This window comes from Dermacentor silvarum, chromosome 1, assembly GCF_013339745.2.
Source record: "Dermacentor silvarum isolate Dsil-2018 chromosome 1, BIME_Dsil_1.4, whole genome shotgun sequence".
In the NCBI taxonomy this organism is placed as follows: domain Eukaryota; kingdom Metazoa; phylum Arthropoda; class Arachnida; order Ixodida; family Ixodidae; genus Dermacentor; species Dermacentor silvarum.
Genome location: NC_051154.1, coordinates 446,139,802 through 446,158,261, shown reverse-complemented (window position 1 = coordinate 446,158,261; position 18,460 = coordinate 446,139,802).

Genomic DNA, 18,460 nt, shown 5'->3' with positions numbered 1-18,460 from the left:
CAATGCGGCTGATCACCGATGCTTCCTCCAACGCCATTGGTGCCGTCCTTCAGCAGTTCCAGCAAAAGTCGTGGTGCCCGTTAGCCTTCTTCTCCCAGAAACTAAAGCCTGCCGAAACTCGCTACAGCACGTTCGACCGTGAACTTCTCGCCGTCTACCTCGGAATTCGCCATTTTCGCCACCAACTGGAAGGTAGCGAATTCCACGTGCTGACCGACAATAAGCCACTAACATTCGCTTTCCGTGGAAACCACAGTGCTTATACATCCCGGCAAATTCGGCATCTAAGTTTCATTTCAGAGTTCACCGCAGACCTAAGGTACATCGAAGGCCCCGCCCCGTCAACGCTGCTGCCGACGCCCTTTCCCGCGTAAGTGTCCTAACATCTGATGCTGTGGATTTCGAGGCACTTGCAGAGGCACAGCGTAGTGACAGTGAACTAGTTCTTTGTCGCTGTCTGATGTGCCACTGCCCTTCTCCTCTGGTACAATTGTGTGTGATGTGTCTTCTGGCCGCACGCGCCCTTTTGTGCCATCCGCATATCGTCGTCAAATCTTCACTAAGCTGCACGAAGCAAGCCACCCTGGCATCCGCGCCACTCAACGCCTCATCACGTCTCGTTTTGTGTGGCCCGGCGTCAACAAAGACGTCCGCCGCTGGGCTCGTGAGTGCTTGCAGTGCCAACGTGCGAAGACAACACGACACACTAAATCTCCCCTTCAAACCTTCCGCTCGCCAGACTGTCGCTTAGACCATGTGCACATTGACATCGTCGTTCCACTCCCGTCATCGCGCGGAAAGCGCTACATACTCACTAGTGTGGATCGCTATACACGCTGGCCAGAGGCGTTCCCGCTTCACGACATCACGGCATCCACCGTAGCCTCATATTTTGTTGCCGGATGGATCTCTCGCTTTGGCTGCCCCAGCATTGTTACTACGGACCGTGGCCGTCAGTTTGAGTCCGAAATATTCAGAACACTCACACGTATCCTCGGCGTACGGCACGTCCACACAACGGCATACCACCCCTCCGCAAAAGGAATGGTCGAACGGCTGCACCGACAGTTGAAGGCTGCACTCATCGCTCGCAACGCCCCAACTTCATGGGTTGACGAGCTTCTCCTCGTGATGCTCGGAATACGCTCGGCGATTAAAGAAGACCTCGGGTTTATTGCAGCTGAAATGGCGTATGGCACCTCCTTTCGCCTCCCCGGTGAATTCTTCGCCCCGGCTCCTGCCCCCGACCTGTCACCGCCAGACTACATCGAGCGGCTTCGGCACCTGTGTCAACGTCTGCGACCAACGCCCGCAAGACAACCGTCCAACTACGATGTCTTCGTAAGCAGAGACCTTGCTTCGTCAATTCACGTCTTTGCGCGACGCGAAGACATCCGGCCATCTCTTACGGCACCGTACGAAGGAAGGCCCTTTCAAGGTGCTTCGGCGTACCGACAACACCTTCACTGTGACAGTAAACGCCCGCACGGGCGTTGTAGCGATCGACCGCGTAAAACCTGCGTACATGCCGATGACGTGCGTCCTGCCACTCGTATACACGCGGCGTTCTATAGGCGCCGTATATCGCGACCACTATATGACCACTTCACTTTCACAGGTTGGTTGGTCCGATTTGAAGCCCAGGTCCTTGTAGGTGCCCCAGTACTCCGATGACACCGCCGGACCTGACCTGGCACTGGGGCGTGGTGGACGCTATTGTGCCAGGCCGGGTGCCTATCATCGTGGTGACGAGCGCCTCCCCCCCTTGCGTTCTTCTGAGCATCACGACTAATCACCGCGACGAAACAAGCATGCGACGCGGGTAACGATATGACGTGCCGGGTGGTCTGCCCGTGGAATCAAGAATTAGCCGTGAATGACTTCGAGCTGAACAGGCCTTCTCTGCGACGAAATACGAATGCGACACGGTGACGTCAGCACCCGCCCCGCCTCGTTCCTGCCGATAAGAAGCCAAAAAGCGATTTAAGGCAGAGCCGGAATTTTGTGAGGAGAGTCGCCAACAGCTGCCCCATCGATCTGGTGCGCTCTTACTGCTATTACCAGCTATTGCCTGCTATATATGTACACATTGTATAAAGCTTTCGTCTCCGCTTCTTCTGCTCCAAGAGACCGTCTCTCGTCCTCGACCCCGAGTCGCAATAGTGGATGGCAGCTAGGTGATTGGCGAACCAGTATCTCAACAGCGGATGGCCAGCTGCGAGATACGAGGCCCGAAAACGCCTGCTACACCGCTCGATGGCAGCTACCAGACCGACCGGCGCTAATCACTTTGCCTAGGTGACTGCTCGATATTTGCTTTTCATGTCGGCACACCTCTCTAGCACAGGCAGATGTTAGGAGGGTGTTGTGTTTTTATTGCGATAGCAATTATATGGACACTCCAAGCGCATTTCTGCCGTCGCCATCTTCGTCGCCGTCATGTTCCGTGTAAAGGAAAACGGTGATAAAATCGTCGCAGCGCGCCGTGCGTTGTGTGTGCGAGTGAAAGCTTGCGAGGTTGAGCCGGGAACCGCCGCTTAATCTCGCACACGCGAGAGAGGAAGGTGGCCGGAAGCGCACGGTCTTTGTTCACGCGTGAGGCACGGGGAGGAGACGAAGGAGACGAGAGGGTCGTTTCTGTTTCGGCGGCTGCTTCTCACGGAGCTATCTTGAAAGCGATATGCGACGCGGCTGAAGTGTGAGCCCGCGGCGGCCTCATTTTCAAAGCGATCTGCGATGCGCCAAAGCGGATTCGCCGAGTGCCGGTAGCTTCGTATGCGCTGCGCTTTCGACGTTGTTCGTGTTGAAGCGAGAGCCCGCGAGTTTGCTCGCTGGCGCTGTCGCAATTTCTCACTCCAGATCTCCCGCGGTCATCGAGCGAGATGTGTTCATGATTGCCTGTGCGCGCGTGACACTTTGCTTGTTTATTTAGTTAGTAAGCGCAAATTTACGACTTTATATGACCGATAAAGTTACTATCCTTACTTCGTATAGCTGTCTACTAATTTGCTTTCGCAATCGATGCTTCGCCTTTCGGGCGAAACTGCAAATTTTTTTTATAGGCTATGATTTAATAACTTACCTTATTTAAATTGCGTATTCTAGGCTGAAGTAAGGGTAAATTTAGTGGGCAAACAACACGAGGAACGAGATCGCGATGGAGGAATTCCAAGTTCAGCACATTCTTCAAATTTGCGACGATTTTGGCATTTCCGCCGGCTCCGAGAAAGCACGGAATGTCATTCACGACGTGATGCGAGCAGAGGACCGGATGATCGAGGAAGCTGAAGAGGCTTGGGAGATGATTGTTGAGCGAAAGCTGCAGGCAAAGGAACGCAAGAGACGTGAGAGGCGCGAGCTAGAAGGAAAGGAGCACGAAAGGCCTCTGGAAAAGGCAAGGCGAGAGCGCCGTCGAAAAATTCAGGCATGAACATATGACACAGCACGACACCGTCTCCACATGTTCAAGTCAGGCTAGAATATCGTTACTTTTCTTGCTGACTTTGAAAAGGTGTGCGAAGAAGAGGGCGTCAAGCGGGACATCTGATCCGGGAGGTTGATTTTGTTGCCACCTTGTAATCTCGCGTGTGTTTTGGAGCGCCTGCTTGAAAAGGAGGATAGACACTACGATGAGGCAAAGATGACTCTGTTGAGGCATTTTGATGCTGCAAGTAAGGCCGACTGCGAAGGTCAAGATGATAGCGACAATACCACGCTTGTCAAGGGCAGGCCGCCTATTTAAATGGCTACCATATCAAGATGCTAAGGAAATGCTGTGGTGCCGTTGGTGCACACGTTATGGGACGAGCGCGAACGCGATGTTGTTTCGGCGTCTGGAGAGGCCGCTTTGGAAACAGTGGCCGACAGTGGCCCTTTAGATCTCGATATTAGCGATAAAATCCGGTCAGTTGAGGAGAGACCTCAGGGCGAGCCGACTAGCTCAGATGGCGTAAGGTGCAGTCATGTTCTGTCAGAGGCACAGCCATCTAGTGACGACCAAGAGCCTAGCTTGGTTTTGGCGCTCGGAGCGCTATTATTGCGAAGAGAATGCAACGTACTTGCGAGTATGTGTGCCGAGACACCGGCCGAGTGAAAACGACGAAGGCGCAAGCCGAGAATGTCGGACTCGGGTGGCAATACGAACCAGGTCAAGCGCGCTAACCGCCAACACGTTATGAAAACGTGGAGGAACGTAGTAAAGCGCCGGGTGCGCTTGAAAGCCTGCTGCAACGGCCCCTTCCTTCCTGGAGGAAAAAAACGGTGACGGCCTAGCGGACAAAGAGACAGCGCGCACGCGGGTCTGTGGATGCGCAGCTCCCCGAGTGTTTGGAGGCAGCAGTTTGAAAGTCGCGGCTACTACAAGTACTTCGGGCAAATTAGCTTTGTTGCAGTCTCCCGAGCGGACAACGCCTAGACCCGAGAATGGGCGACCCGCTTGAGCACGTCTGAAAGGGTGTGTTTGTGAACAGCAAGCGAATAAAACCAAGGTTTTTTGAAAGCACATTCTGTTATTTGTTCTATAGTATTAAGTTTTGTAGGTGTTTTCCGATAACGTTGAGTCGCGTGTTGAGCGTATGAAAAGGTTGAGATGTCAAGAAGAGCGTATTGTTTTATGCTCTGGTCCTTTCTGTTCGTGAGACACCGACCACCTTTAAGCTTGTAGATCATTTTTTTTACTGAGACCTGATTTCTGAACGCTCGAGTAGAGAAAGCGTCAGTGTTTTCATTGCACGGGTTCGGGCTTACCCGAAAGCCCGGGCCCGGCCCGGCCCGTGGGCCGGGTCGTGCCGGGTAGGGTAGTTTTCTCACGGGCTCGGGCCGGGCTCGGGCACAGTATGTGCTTTTTGACCCAGGCCCGGGCCAGGCTCGGGTATTTTGAGGCGGGCAAAATACTGTCAAAATACTCAGCAAAATACTGAGGCCTGTCGACCTCAAGAAGCGCAGTAGCGCTTGCACGGCGAAAGAGCGACACGTTTGCACACATTGGCATATACTCGCTGACCCAAGTTGGTCCGTTCGTTGGTTTCCAACCCTGTTACCTGAGCAAAGCAGCCCGATGCGATAACCATTCGACCACGGGCTACCAAGTCACCCGGGTAGGCGAGAAAAGGGTTACATGCAAACATACGTACATACATATGTAGACCCGGGCCCGGCCCGAGCCCGACCCGGGCCCGGGCCGCGCTCGGGCATTTTGACGCGGGTCCTGGCCGGGCTCGGACTCTCTGGTGGTGTGCATGTAACGTACAGCGAGTTATCCTCGCGCGTCTCGACTCTGAAAAACCTGTTGCCCCGTCGCAGCTGGATGCTAGCAGTGCTACTCCCTGTGTACTTCCCTTTTTTTCTTCCGTCGTATTTTGCCCCGTTTGAACAGAATGTAAAAGTCGAGAAAGACCGAAGTCGCCTCAAACCAAAGGATGCCATTGTATTTCTTGCCTCAATGAATGTAAATAATGTTTTCAGCGCGGTGCAAGCGCGTTCGCGACTTGCTGATTCTTCAAAGGCGAATTGGTAAAACGATGACTGGTAAGATAAGATAATTCGTCACGTGGCTGAAATACGGCACTGCGTCCATCCATGATTGCACGCATGTTCTCAACCGGCCGCCTAGCAGCAGCGCATTACGCTGCCCCATGGAGGAACGAGAAGCTTTCTTTTTTCTCCATTTACTCCATCCACGTCCTGCGCTCACGACTGGTCGTGGCTGCGCTTCGGCTAGAGTGTTCTAGAATACGGTTGAGTGGGACGAACGGCTGGGGCGACGCATGTTTTGCAGTGAACTAGGCGGCGTAGCCCAAAGCTACAGGAACTGTAGCCCAAATGTAGCCAAACTATAAAAAAGAGCAAGAAATTTCGTAGCCAAATATAGCCATGTTTATTTGCATTTTTTGTGTATAGATTATCTTATTCGACTACGGCAGTGCTTTTTTTGCACAACCCACCATAACAAAATGTCCGTGTTGCCGTGACGGTCGACCTTTGACATCAACAACAGCGCCATCATGCTTGCACACAGAACACTTCCAACAAATCGCTGCGAAATCGCAGTTCTTTTATTTTATGACAGATAGTACTAAGTTATTTTTTAGTTATTTACAGTAATATTAACTACGAACTTCAATTTTTAGCTGTAGCGTACGCGAAATAACGTTCAGCATCATCGACCTCTCACGTGACCTCTGCCTACGACATAAACAAAGTTCTGCAGTCTGCAACGGTGACGCGCCCACTGTTCTTTTTTTTATGAGCCAAAACCAGTCTTTGGCGCTATGATATCTGGCGTTATTAGTCTGATCGTCCTATCTTGTTTTGAACTGGACTGGAAAAACTTTATTTAGGTCCTGCAGGACGCGCACGTCCTCGTTTTTTTGTCTTTTTTTTTGTAGTTAGCTTGGCCGGGGTAAGCTGGGACACACTTTATATAGCGTCCATTTACATCAACCTGGCTGCCATCCTAGGTCTCTAGCACGCCAAGAACATGCGTTAAAATAAAGTGACAGATAATTGATGCCACTCACTGTCTGAATCAATGTCAGCAAAGCTTTAAAAGATTACTGCGCAAAACAGCACACCAGTGTAAGAAGCGCGCGGTCGTTTTCGGCGACGAACACTTCCCGAACGTAACTCGCTCGAAATGGTGAAAGCCGAGACGGCGCACAAAGAGCAAAAGTAAACGACAAATTAAAAACTGTGGTAATCCTGTGAAAACCGGTTACTGTCAAAAAGCAAAGTATGTTTATGTGCTAACTATAATAATTGCTGGGGTTTTACGTGCCAAAACCACTACCTGATTAGGAGGCATGGCGCAGTGGGGACTCCGGATTAATTCTGACCATCTGGGCTTCTTTAACGTGCACATAAATCTAAGTACACCGGTATTCCTGCATTACGCTTCGATCGAAATGTCGCCGCCGTGGCCTGGAATCAAACCCGCACTCTCGACCCTACAGGGCGACACCTCACCTGCTAAGCTAACACGATGGTTGATGCTCACGTGATGTGATGCAATGATCTCATCGTGGCAAACATGTTGCGATATTAGCACTACGAGTATGTGCATATGTGACGTTACGCGCAAACCATCTATAAGTAAAAGCACCAGGACCCACCTTTGAATCCGGGTCTTGCTCCCATTCTTTTTTATACTTTCTAGCATACTTGGCCCACTTCCCCATGGTTCGATTCTCCTCTCCGAGGAGCATGCGATCTTAAGTCCAACCTATCGAAATGAATCTCGAATGTAAGCACGAACAAAACTTAATCTCGCAGGGAAAGGAAAATGGTAGTAAAGCTTAGCGTGAGGAACGTGGAGCCGGTCGAAAGCTGTGCCCGGCGCGATACTTCACCCAGAAGTCATGGCCACAAACGCACTAAAGCGTGTCTTCTACCGTGCTTCCCTTCTTTCATGTCGGCGCCACGATCGCCCGACCCTATTTTATTGTTCGTACTTTTTTCGCATAGCCATGTAAGTACAGTGTAGTATGGAAAACCATCTACTCCCAGGCTTATCCCGATTCCCGGGGATTGGGTGTCCGACGATGAACCGGGGTGTATGTTTGAGCGCGTCAAATATCAAAGCCACCGGCTCAGACAACAGCGAAGAAGGGGGGGGGGGGGATTTCGCGCACGCACACACGCACAGGCACGCCGGTTGGTTCAGCCAGCTAAAACATAGCTTTCGAGATTTCCTTCTACGCGATCAGAACCACCTATGGTGCATGGATTAGGGCACCACTTATAGCCCAAACAAAGCCAAATCGCAGATTTTCAGTAGCCCAAATAAATCCACATAGCGAACTCGTCCAAGTCGGCGTCAAACATGTTTTTCTGTAGTCCAATTTGGCTATATATAGCCAAAACTGGCAACACTGGCAGTGAGGCGTCCGACGCGGAAAAATACTGTGGCGGCGCTGCGATAGAAGTGGATTGGACCGTATCAAGGTCGTGCGTTGGAAACTTCTGGCGGTACTCCTCGGCAGGGTCATTCGTACTATTTTGCGCGGTGGTATTTGCTTTCCGACCGCTCAAATGGTGTTCATAATTGCATATGACATGTATTTATGCCTTGAGAATAAATTCCTTTCACTCTCTTCTTTATTTTACTTTTTTAATGCCGCTCGGTGATCTTTTTCGGTCTCGGGCTGGGTTCGGGCCGGTTTCAAGCCGGGCTCGGGCCGGGCTCTGGCCTAAGGTAAAGGGGTGGCGGGCCGGGCCGGGCGGGTAAAGTAGATTATTTCCGGGCCCGGGCCGCGCCCGGGTCTCGTCATAAAATTTTTGGACGGGCGCGGGCGGTCAGCCGGGCCCGGGCTGAAAAAATCGGCCCGTGCAGTGCTCTAATAGGAAGAGCCTAAATGCTTAATTTCGATTCTGACTTGTTTTTTTTTTTTTACTTTACGCGTTAGTTGTAAGTGTCAGTGTACAATGTTGATTCACCTTTGTTCTTATGTCGTTCGCGTGAATTTTAAGTATTTGTTTCTTATTTTGTTGGGACCGCTTCTGTGCTTTAAAAATGTGGTACTCGTTTAGCCGAATGCATTTAGACAGCATTAAGCGGAGGGCTATTTATGTATACAATTACAGTTGTCGGATGTCGTTCCGTACTTTTGAAAAGTGGCGCCCGAGCGCACAGGTAAGAAGCGCTCCTCGTTTGCGTGTATGGCTTTCGGGGGAAAAATTAAGCCATCTTCGGCAACCTTGAGCTTTGATAACCTGTCCACATTACAGTTGAGAATCGCTTGCGAGGCAATTCTGATTTGATCAACACTAGCGCATTGACAATTAGAAGTAAAAGGGTCCATATCTCAATTTTTTCTCTCGGATGCGTGTCTCGTGTTGTTCGGGAACATTTGTTGTTGGTGTTGTTTTGTTTTGTTTAGCGTAGCCAGATCTCACAAAATGCTTTGGTCAGCGATTTTGGTCTGGAGGCTTGGAGAGTATTCACAGGGTGCTTGCTTTGGCCGGAGTGGTTTGGCGTTGTTGATTATCGGTCATTCCAGTGAAAATTCTCCGTGCCCAGGAGCAAGAAAGACCACCGGGAGGAAAAGCGGCAAAGCCTGTACCTCCAAGCCATTGACGATGTCGCTCAACCTGCGCATCTAATCTGCCCAGCTGCGTCGGACAGCTCAAAGTCTGGGTGCATTGTCTGGCGGCGCGGGTGCTATTGTGCCAGACGGGGTGCCTATCATCGAGGTGACAACCAATCACCCCCCCTGCGTTCTTCTGAGCACCACGACCAGTCACGGCGACGAAACAAGAATGTGACGCGGGTGACTTCACGCTGAACAGGCCTTCTCTTTGACGAAAGACGAATACGACACGGGTGACGTCAGCACCCGCCCCGCCTCATTCCTGCCGATGAGGAGCCAAAAAGGGGATTTAAGGCAGAACCGGCCCTTAGTGAGGAGAGAGTCACCACCAGCCGCCGTGTCGGTCTGGTGCGCTCTTACTCCTATTATCAGCTATTACCTGCTATTACCTGCTATATTTGTATATATATTGTATAAAGTTTTCGTCTCCTCTTCGTCAGCTTTAATACTCCATCTCTCGTCGTCGACCCCGAGTCGCAATAACGCACAGCGCTGGAAGCCGGAGAAAGCCTAAGCGATCGCACGAACTCTTCCTCCGCAGCCCAGTCGCAACCATCTGTACTCGGAAAGCATAATTTGCCCCCCACGCTGTTTCCGCAGACAAGGGCCTTCGCCTAACTCGTCACACAGCTAGCGCACTCACGTTTTGGAACGGCGAAAAAGACGCTGAAACTCGCTAGTCGGTCATGTAGGTGAACGGGTCCAGACGGTCATGTTAGCGCTTGGTGCCGCTGGATGCGATGACACAGACTGCTGCTGCCGCCGCCATGGTCCCGAGTTCAACTCGAGGGGACTTACGCGATGTGCGAGTTCGGCACTAGTTCGCCTATCAATCAAAACCGTAGGTCACGCCCCGCGCGATGCAAGTAACTCTTGTACGAGAACTCACCACGGTTCGGCCAGGCCCAACTTATTTTTCGGTAACAGCGACGCGGTGCTGAGCTGAGAGGCCATCAACAATCTTCACCACCGAAATAAAACAAGCGCTATGCACTGTCATCGGTGATATACTGAGCACCACTGTAAAAAATGAAGGGGCGACTACCGCTGGCTTATGCAGAGATCTCGGGCTGTGATGGCCCCACAACACAACTTCATTACCCGCAATGTGGCGACGTTGCGCACAGCAAATAATTATCGGCACGTTACTGTCGTTGCTTGCAAGGCGTCGATGGGCCGTGGTGGACGACGATGCTGAGGAGTGCGTTGTGTTTTCTAACGACAACGTATCGCATCTGTCGTTTGAAATGGCTTCTCTGTCATCGGTTATGTATCGGAGCCGCAGGGTCGCAAACACGGTCACCGTCGAGAATTGCTCGCTTTTCTAGGCCCAGTGCGATGGCATTTCTTCCTCAGAAGCACTGCCCAGGAAACTGCTGCAACACCTTCCTCCGTGACCCATCAAAATAGAGACAAAACTTTCTTTTGATGGGGCATGTAGAAGCGTCGGAGATCGACACTTCTCCGTGCCCCATCAAAATAAAGTTTTGTCTCTCTCTCTCTCTCTCTCTCCGTCCGAAGTGTAATTTCATAACTGCACACAAGAACCCTCACCTGCCAAATTGCGATGGCTGCAGTGTAGTTACGATATCCCTCTGTGATCGCTGTTACCACAGCAGCAGATGCCATCAGCAAGCACCTCAGAGTGCACAGCGGACCCAAATACTGCGTAAAGGCCCCCACACTCTAAGAAAAAAATGTACCAAAATCGGATATCGACGTTAGTCTTTTTGGGGAGTAACTTACCTGCCACAACCATACGTCCTTTTCGGAGGTAACTGCGAGGGGATGGACTGTTACTCCCCATGCGGTTACTCCATCAAAGACTAGCAGTTGCTCTTTTCCGATGCTCTTCAAGGGAGTAACGATCATTTTTTCCGATGCTCCGCAAGGATGGATTTAATAAAATTGGCCATTTATATGCTGATAAGGAAAAAAAACTTTCAACACTTCCACTGGGTTGGAGATGGAAACCAGTGAAGCTGTACCATGGTGGGAATTATTATTTCCAATTATGACTATTAAGATGTGATTGTGTAATGGGTTATTCGAACTATTAAAGAATAATAAATATATATGATCCGGTGGTTTTCATTTATTTAGTGACCAAAGGGACCATGGCTGTTTGTTCACTACGTTACACCGCCATAGGGTGTACGGCAAAGTCAGGCACGTCCTTCATAAACATGGCACCAACGCCGCGCGCGTTCTGTGTGAACACGGGCAAAACGCCGCCGCCACCGACAAAATAGTTGTGCGCGTTGTTTGTGTGACCGCACACAACATCTGTGAAAACGCTGCCTAGGTGACGAAACGGCTAAACGCCGTTGTCGACACTGAAAGGGGAGAGGCGACCGAGAGCCCAGAGAGAGTGTGCGGCACAGGCCGGCAGGGCTGCGCGCATGTGCCACAGTGGGAGAGTGGGCACGCACACGCACAGTCTAGGGTGCCTCGATGCCATCCTCGCCCACCGCTCCCCTTCCACTGGGAAGTCGCGTTTGCTCTCCGCCATGCGTTCGCTCCCCGTGAAAGCGCGCGTCCCTCGCCCTCGCCCGTACATCACACGGCAAATGAGTTTTTTTCGATTGTCGGACGCGACCAGCTTCTCTGTACAACACTATTGAGGTGGCATAAAAAAAGGGAAAAATCGCTCCAGAGTAGGATTCGAACTCACGTCCTCGCACTCACAAATAAGGAGCCCCACCCACTACACCCAGACAGCTTGCTTGACGAAACAGGATACTGAGATAAGGTTATAAACATCGAAACGCAGGTGCGGCAATGCAAGAAACTCGGCATATTGTGTCTGCTATGCGGGGAGAGTCTATATAACGCTGCGTGTACATGGAACTGTAGCACTGCACGGGCCGATTTTTTCAGCCCGGGCCTGTTTTTACGTTCGGCTGCCCACCCGAGCCCGAATCAAAAGTTTTATCACGAGACTCGGGCCCGGCCCGGGCCCGGAAATAATCTACGTTACCCGTCGGGCCCGGACCACCAGCCCTTTACGTTAGGCCCGAGCGCGGCCGAGCCCGACTCGAAACCGGGGGCCTGGACCCGGCCCGAGACCGAAAAAGATCACCGAACGGCAGTAAAAAAAAATGAAATAAAGAAGGGAATAAGAGGAATTTAAATTAAATTAAGTTGTGGGGTTTTACGTGCCAAAACCACGATCTGATTATGAGGCACGCCGTAGTGGGGACTCTGGAAATTTGCACCACCTGGGGTTGTTTACCTTACACCTAAATCTAAGTAGACCGTTGTTCTTCGCATTTCGCCCCCATCGAAATGCGGCCGCCGTGGCCGGGATTGCATCGCGCGACCTCGTGCTCAGTATCCCAACACCATAGCCACTGAGCAACCACGGCTTTTTTTCTTTATTGCCTGGTTTGGACAAATACAAAAGCAAGAACAATCGCTACACGGATACTAAAAATGCTGACAGACTGCCTGCCAGCACAATGGGGCGAAAAACATTTCCTAGCAACAAGTTTGTCTAGGAAGAAATAGCGATCAGGTTTCTCGGTTTGAACTTGATACACGTCTCGGAGATATTGAATACTCTCAATGAAATATTCCCGCGCTGGTCTCGTATTTACATCCTCGTTCATCACGTCCATCCGCGTCCTGTACATACTATGGAGAACCAATGCCATGAACATATCGTAGGGCACACCCCCTACGTTTACGACAGGCAAAAAGCGGATGCCATGGGGTGTAACTGGCAGGTCTTTCTGCAAGGTCCTTTGAAGGATGTCCCAGAGAAAAACTGCATCACTGCAGTCCAGGAACATGTGCACAATTGTCTCTGGTTTTCTGCAGATGTAACAATTTACTGACCCTGCTACATATATATCCTTTGCGTGTAACCAAGGTTTCTTAGAGCGTGTGCTACTATGCAGTTTGAAGGAGAACGTTTTTACAGATGGTCGTAACGGCATGCGTTTCACTCTCTTTAAGACATCATTTCCTGGTCCAAGGTCATACACAGAGCAGTACAATGGTACAGGTAACATTGTGTCGACAAGATCTTTGTACAATCGTTTTCTTGTGGCATCATGTACCTAGTCCAATGAAAAGCGTACTATCAATATATTAAATGCTGCAACAACTTCACGTATGTAGCCCCAAAGTCTAACTTGTCCCCCTGCGTACGATGAAACGATAAAATCGGGCATGTGACTTTGTAGCCAAATTTGCAACATTTCTCGAAGAAAAGAACCGCTCTGATCTCGTAGATAGTTGAATCTTGCCACCATCTGCCACAAGAACAAATGCGCAAGCCCGAGCCCCCCACTTCGCACTGAGCGGAAGAAGTTCGTGCAACTTGTTCTTTCCCATCCCGAGCCCCCAACACAAACAGCGAGCACTCGGTCCAGCTTTTGAACAGAAAGACGTGACATTGACAAAGCTTGAAGCACATACCACACTTTCGCAACAAGGAAGAGGTTACAGACAGTTGCACGTGTAAATATAGAAAAATTGTCCCACCCCATTTTGTGGTCTTAGCACGCAGTTTTTTTGTTTCACCCTTCCAGTATTCTTCATTTTCTCGGTAATTATGGAGTGGCACGCCGAGGTACTGGCCAGGGGTTAGCGTCCACTGCACCTTTTCATACACAGATGATGAAGTTTCCCAATTTCCGTGCCAGTAACCTAAACTTGTGCTCAAGTTAACGCTGCTACCTTTGCACTCACAGAAGGAAGTTACGTCATGAAGTGCTTCCGCAACGCTTCGCTTGTCTTCGCATCGGCGTACGCAAGCACTTTAACTTCCGCATGCATGAATCGAAAACCATGCACATTTTCATTGTTAAGTATCTTCTGGCATAAACTCTCTAAATAAATGGAAAATAATAGGCTACTTGCCGGACATCCTTGTATGATCCCAGAACTTACAATAATGCTTTCGGTGAGGTGTTTGTTGATGACTACCCTGGTAGAAGAAACCGTATAAGCCATTTTGATGCCTTCAAAAATAACAGAGCCAACGTTCACATATTTAAGAATACGAAAAATAACATCATGTGTGACACGATGAAACGCATTTTCTAAATATATTTGCAGCATTGCTACTTTCTTGTCAAAAACATCGCAACACTCTAGGACACTTCTAGCAACATGAATGTTTGTCGTTATAGTTCGACCTCTTCTGCCAAAGGTTTGATGTGGTCCAAGCAATCTTTAAAAACACTTTCCAGTCGCTTTGCCAATATTTTCATGAAGATTTTATAAGCGACGTTTGCTAAGTTAATTGGTCTGTATGATGCAACTGACAACTGCTTCGTTATGTCGTTTGTCTTTGGAATTAATACAACATACGACCGACAAAAGGATACAGGCAAATGTTTTTCGTTCTTTGCTTCGGCAAAAACGTGGTACAAAATTTTTGCAACTTGACTTTTGAAAACTTGACCTTAACTTTTGAAATGTCGCGCTTAATCCATCAGGTCCAGATGAGTTCCCAAGACTTATCTCATCTATTGCGTGTTCTATTTCTTCTAGAGAGATCGGTGCTACTAATGTTGCTTTTCTGTCATCATCTACTTTAGCCATGAGTGCTAAAAAGTGATTTTCAAATCCTTTTGCAATTCGTTTAGTGCATCCTATCACCTCGCGGAAATGCTCAACGAATGCTCGTTCAATGTCTGCCTTGTCGCTAGTTACAACGTTTTGATACCTTATCGCCTTAATTTCATTTTCCGTAGCATATCTTTTTTCGTCGGCCAGCGCACGCTTGGTGGGCATTTCACCACACCCGACTGTTTCAGCGCGTGCCCTTATTATAGCACCTCAATAATTCTCTGCGTCTAAGCGCTCTAACTTTCCTTTCATAGCTTTAATATCTTTGCTGTGGAAACCAGGCTGTACACAGTCTTGACACAATAAGTATAACTGTCTTTGCAGTTCTTTTTCTTGCTTCTTTTGCTCATGCCACCTCTCGGTTGCGTCTTGTCATGAAATTAGACAAGTCGTTATCTTCTAATTCGTGTTTATGAAATAGTGTAGTTTAAAACCTTAGCACTGTAATCACGTAAAGGCTGCTGTCTCGCCCTATCTTCAGGAACACATACGCAATTAGAATCCCCAAGGAAGATAATTATTTTGTCACAGCAAAGAAACGTACCAACACTTTCAAAAATATTTTCCGATCTTTCTCAATATTGGGACCATAAGCACAAATCACTCGCGAGCTTGCGTTACAAAATAAAAATCGCTGACGATCAGCCTCCCCGTGTCATCAACATGTACTATCGCTATTGAAAGAAACGCGAACACCGGATCGCGTGCCCGAAGCATAATTGAAGATATAGTGCGCGCCGTCCAGTCATCACCATTGACAGGCGCATGTCCGGTTTGAATGCGCTGTGCGATGCTGCACCCCCTATATTCCGATATTTTTGTTTCTCTTAGTAAAGTTTCGCTGTCACCAATACTGCGCCGTCCCCTTCTCTCGTTTTCAAATAAAAGAGAATTAGAATAGAAACAAATATATCGCAATATAGGGGGTGCATCATCGCAAAGCGCAATCAAACCGGACATGCGCGCCTGTCAACGGTGATGACTGGACGGCGCGCACTATACATTCAATTATGCTTCGGCCACGAGTTGCACTGTTCGCGTTTCTTTCCATCTCGATAGTGCACTTTCTTCTTGTATGCCTACAGACTTCCTCAAAATAAGTAGGCATCCACCGGACCTACCCACGGCGTGGGACACGCAGACATTGTAACGAGGGCGGAAAACTGAAACCATGTGGTCCGTCTGCTCTTCTGTCTCAATTTTGGTCTCTTGTATAGCAGCAATATCAATATCGCTTTCAAGAAGCAGGCGACTCAGCTGACAATGCCACCTTCTGGATGCTAATCCTCTCACGTTAAGTGTTCCAACGCGTATAGGGTTCTGTAGTTTGTCAGCCATTTTTTACTTTTTGTTAAAAGGAGCCGATGAACCGCATGGCACGAAAACCGCGAGCGAGTCAAGTGTACACAACAAGAGCGACCCATCACATACAATTCTCGTTAGAGGTTCCAGTCGCACGCTCCCAATCTCTATCGACCATGGATTTCAATCACGCTTTTCCATTCTCCGTTCCCATAATGTCACCATGACCGCACACGTGAATCATTGCACTTCTAGGGCGGCTCGGCCGCCGAGCGCGGGTCGTCCACTATGGATAGCCGCGGCTTGAAAGAGGGCCTCCGAGTCCCCGATGATTTTGAAGGTGGCTCTTCCCCACAAACTTTACCATCTATGGTTTTTTCACCATAGTTAGCATCCCGCGGTCGCTTGCCTGCCTGGGTGCTAGAGGCGCTATCGGCATCTGCTATGCTCTCCTCTGGCTCGAACCCAAGTGTCGCATCTTCGTCGGGCGTATGGTGTACCTCCCCCGAAGTGGTTGCCTTGTCGCTCGTTTTTTTTCTTGCGCCGCTACCTGGGTGGCGGAGACGACTTTCCCTTCATCGTCCTGTTTACTAAACCACGGAAGACCCTGGCGCTGCCACAAGTGGGTCACCTGCGGCGTTAGTTGCGTCTTCTGCGTCAGCCTCATCCATTAGATGCTCAGCTCGATCTTCACCGGAATCAACGCTGGTGACGTTCGCATTTGTCAACGTGCACTCCTTCACGTCATGGCCGAACTTGCGGCAGACATTGCACTGTGGAACTCGACATTTTCGCCGAATATGGACCTTGCCACGGCAGCGAAGGTACAGCGGCGGTCTCCCGGCCACAACGACTAGCGCCTGCTCGCCGGCTACACTCACTTGATGAGGCAATTCGTCCCGCTTGAGTCCCGCCTTCAGCCTTAGGGTTACAAGACGCGTTGTCGAACCTTTATCAGTCACGCTATGCACCCGCCAACGCTCCCTGCTGAGGTCCGTTACTTGTCCGTACGCTGTAAAAGCAGGCCTGACGTCTTCGCCCGGTACGTTATCAAGAAGCCAATGGAATTTCATTCGCACGTCTTGGTTGGCGGGGTCAATAACGACACACCTGCAGTCTTTGATCTTCAGCTCACCCACGTCGATTACTTTTTTGACAGCCTGCTCGTTCTTGAAAGTAACAGCCCACACGTGGTTCATCCGATACGCCCCCAAGGCAACAACTTCGGGGAGCAACGTTAGACTCGCCAACGCATCGCGGAAATCTTCCACTCGGTAGGGGCGGGCCCGAATGGCGGCGTGCAGAAACACGGTGTTTTCGACGAATTGTCCTGTTGGCAAGCTTGGCAGAATCCGCTCGTAGAACTTTTCCTGTTCTTCCGTTGCAAAAAACCTGTTTCCGCGGCGAGTCATTGCCAACAGAGCCGCTCCGTTGGAGCCCATGAATAACACGACCGTTCACTTCAGTGGCTGGAAGTGGAATGACTGAACAATCGCGGCGGGATGAAAGGATTTTGCTCTTAAGGCATAAATACATGTCGTATGCAATTATGAACGCCATTTGAGTGGTCTCAACGCAAATACCAGCGCGCTAAGTAGTAGGAATGACCCTGCACAGCAGTATCGCCAGTAGTTTCCAATGGCGCGACCTTGATACGGCCTAATCCACTTCTATCGCAGCGCCCCCACAGTATTTTTCCAGGTCGGGCGCCTCACTGCAAAGCATGCGCCGCCCCAGCCACTCGCACCACTCAAACGTATTCTAGTACACTGTGCCGAAGCGCAGGCACGACCGGTCGTGGGCGCAGTGCATGGATGGAGTAAATGGAGAAAGAAAGCTTCTCGTTCCTCCATGGTGAAGCGTAATGCGCTGCTGCTAGGCGGCCGGTTGAGAACATGCGTGCAATCATGGATGGACGAAGGGACATACTTCAGCTGCGTGACGAATTATCTTATCTTACCAGTCATCGCTTAACCCCTTCGCCTTTGAAGAACCAGCAAGTCGCGAACGCGCTTGCACCGCGCTGAAAGCATTATTTACATTCATTGAGGCAAGAAATACAAGGGCATCCTTTGGTTTGAGGCGACTTCGGTCTTTTTCGACTTTTACATTCTGTTCAAACGGGGCAAAATACGACGGAAGAAGAAAAGGGAAGTACACAGGAGTAGCACTGCTAGTATCCAGCTGCGACGGGGCAACAGGTTTTTCAGAGTCGAGACACGCGAGGATAACTCGCTGTACGTTACATGCACACCACCAGAGAGTCCGAGCCCGACCCGGGCCCACGTCAAAATACCCAAGCGCGGCCCGGGCCCGGGTCGGGCTCGGGCTGGGCCCGGGTCTACATATGTATGTACGTATGTTTGTATATAACCCTTTTCTCGCCTACCCGGGTGACTTGGAAGTCCCTGGTCGAATGGTTATCGCATCGGGCTGCTGTGCTCAGGTGACAGGGTTGGAAACCAACGAACGGACCAACTTGGGTCACC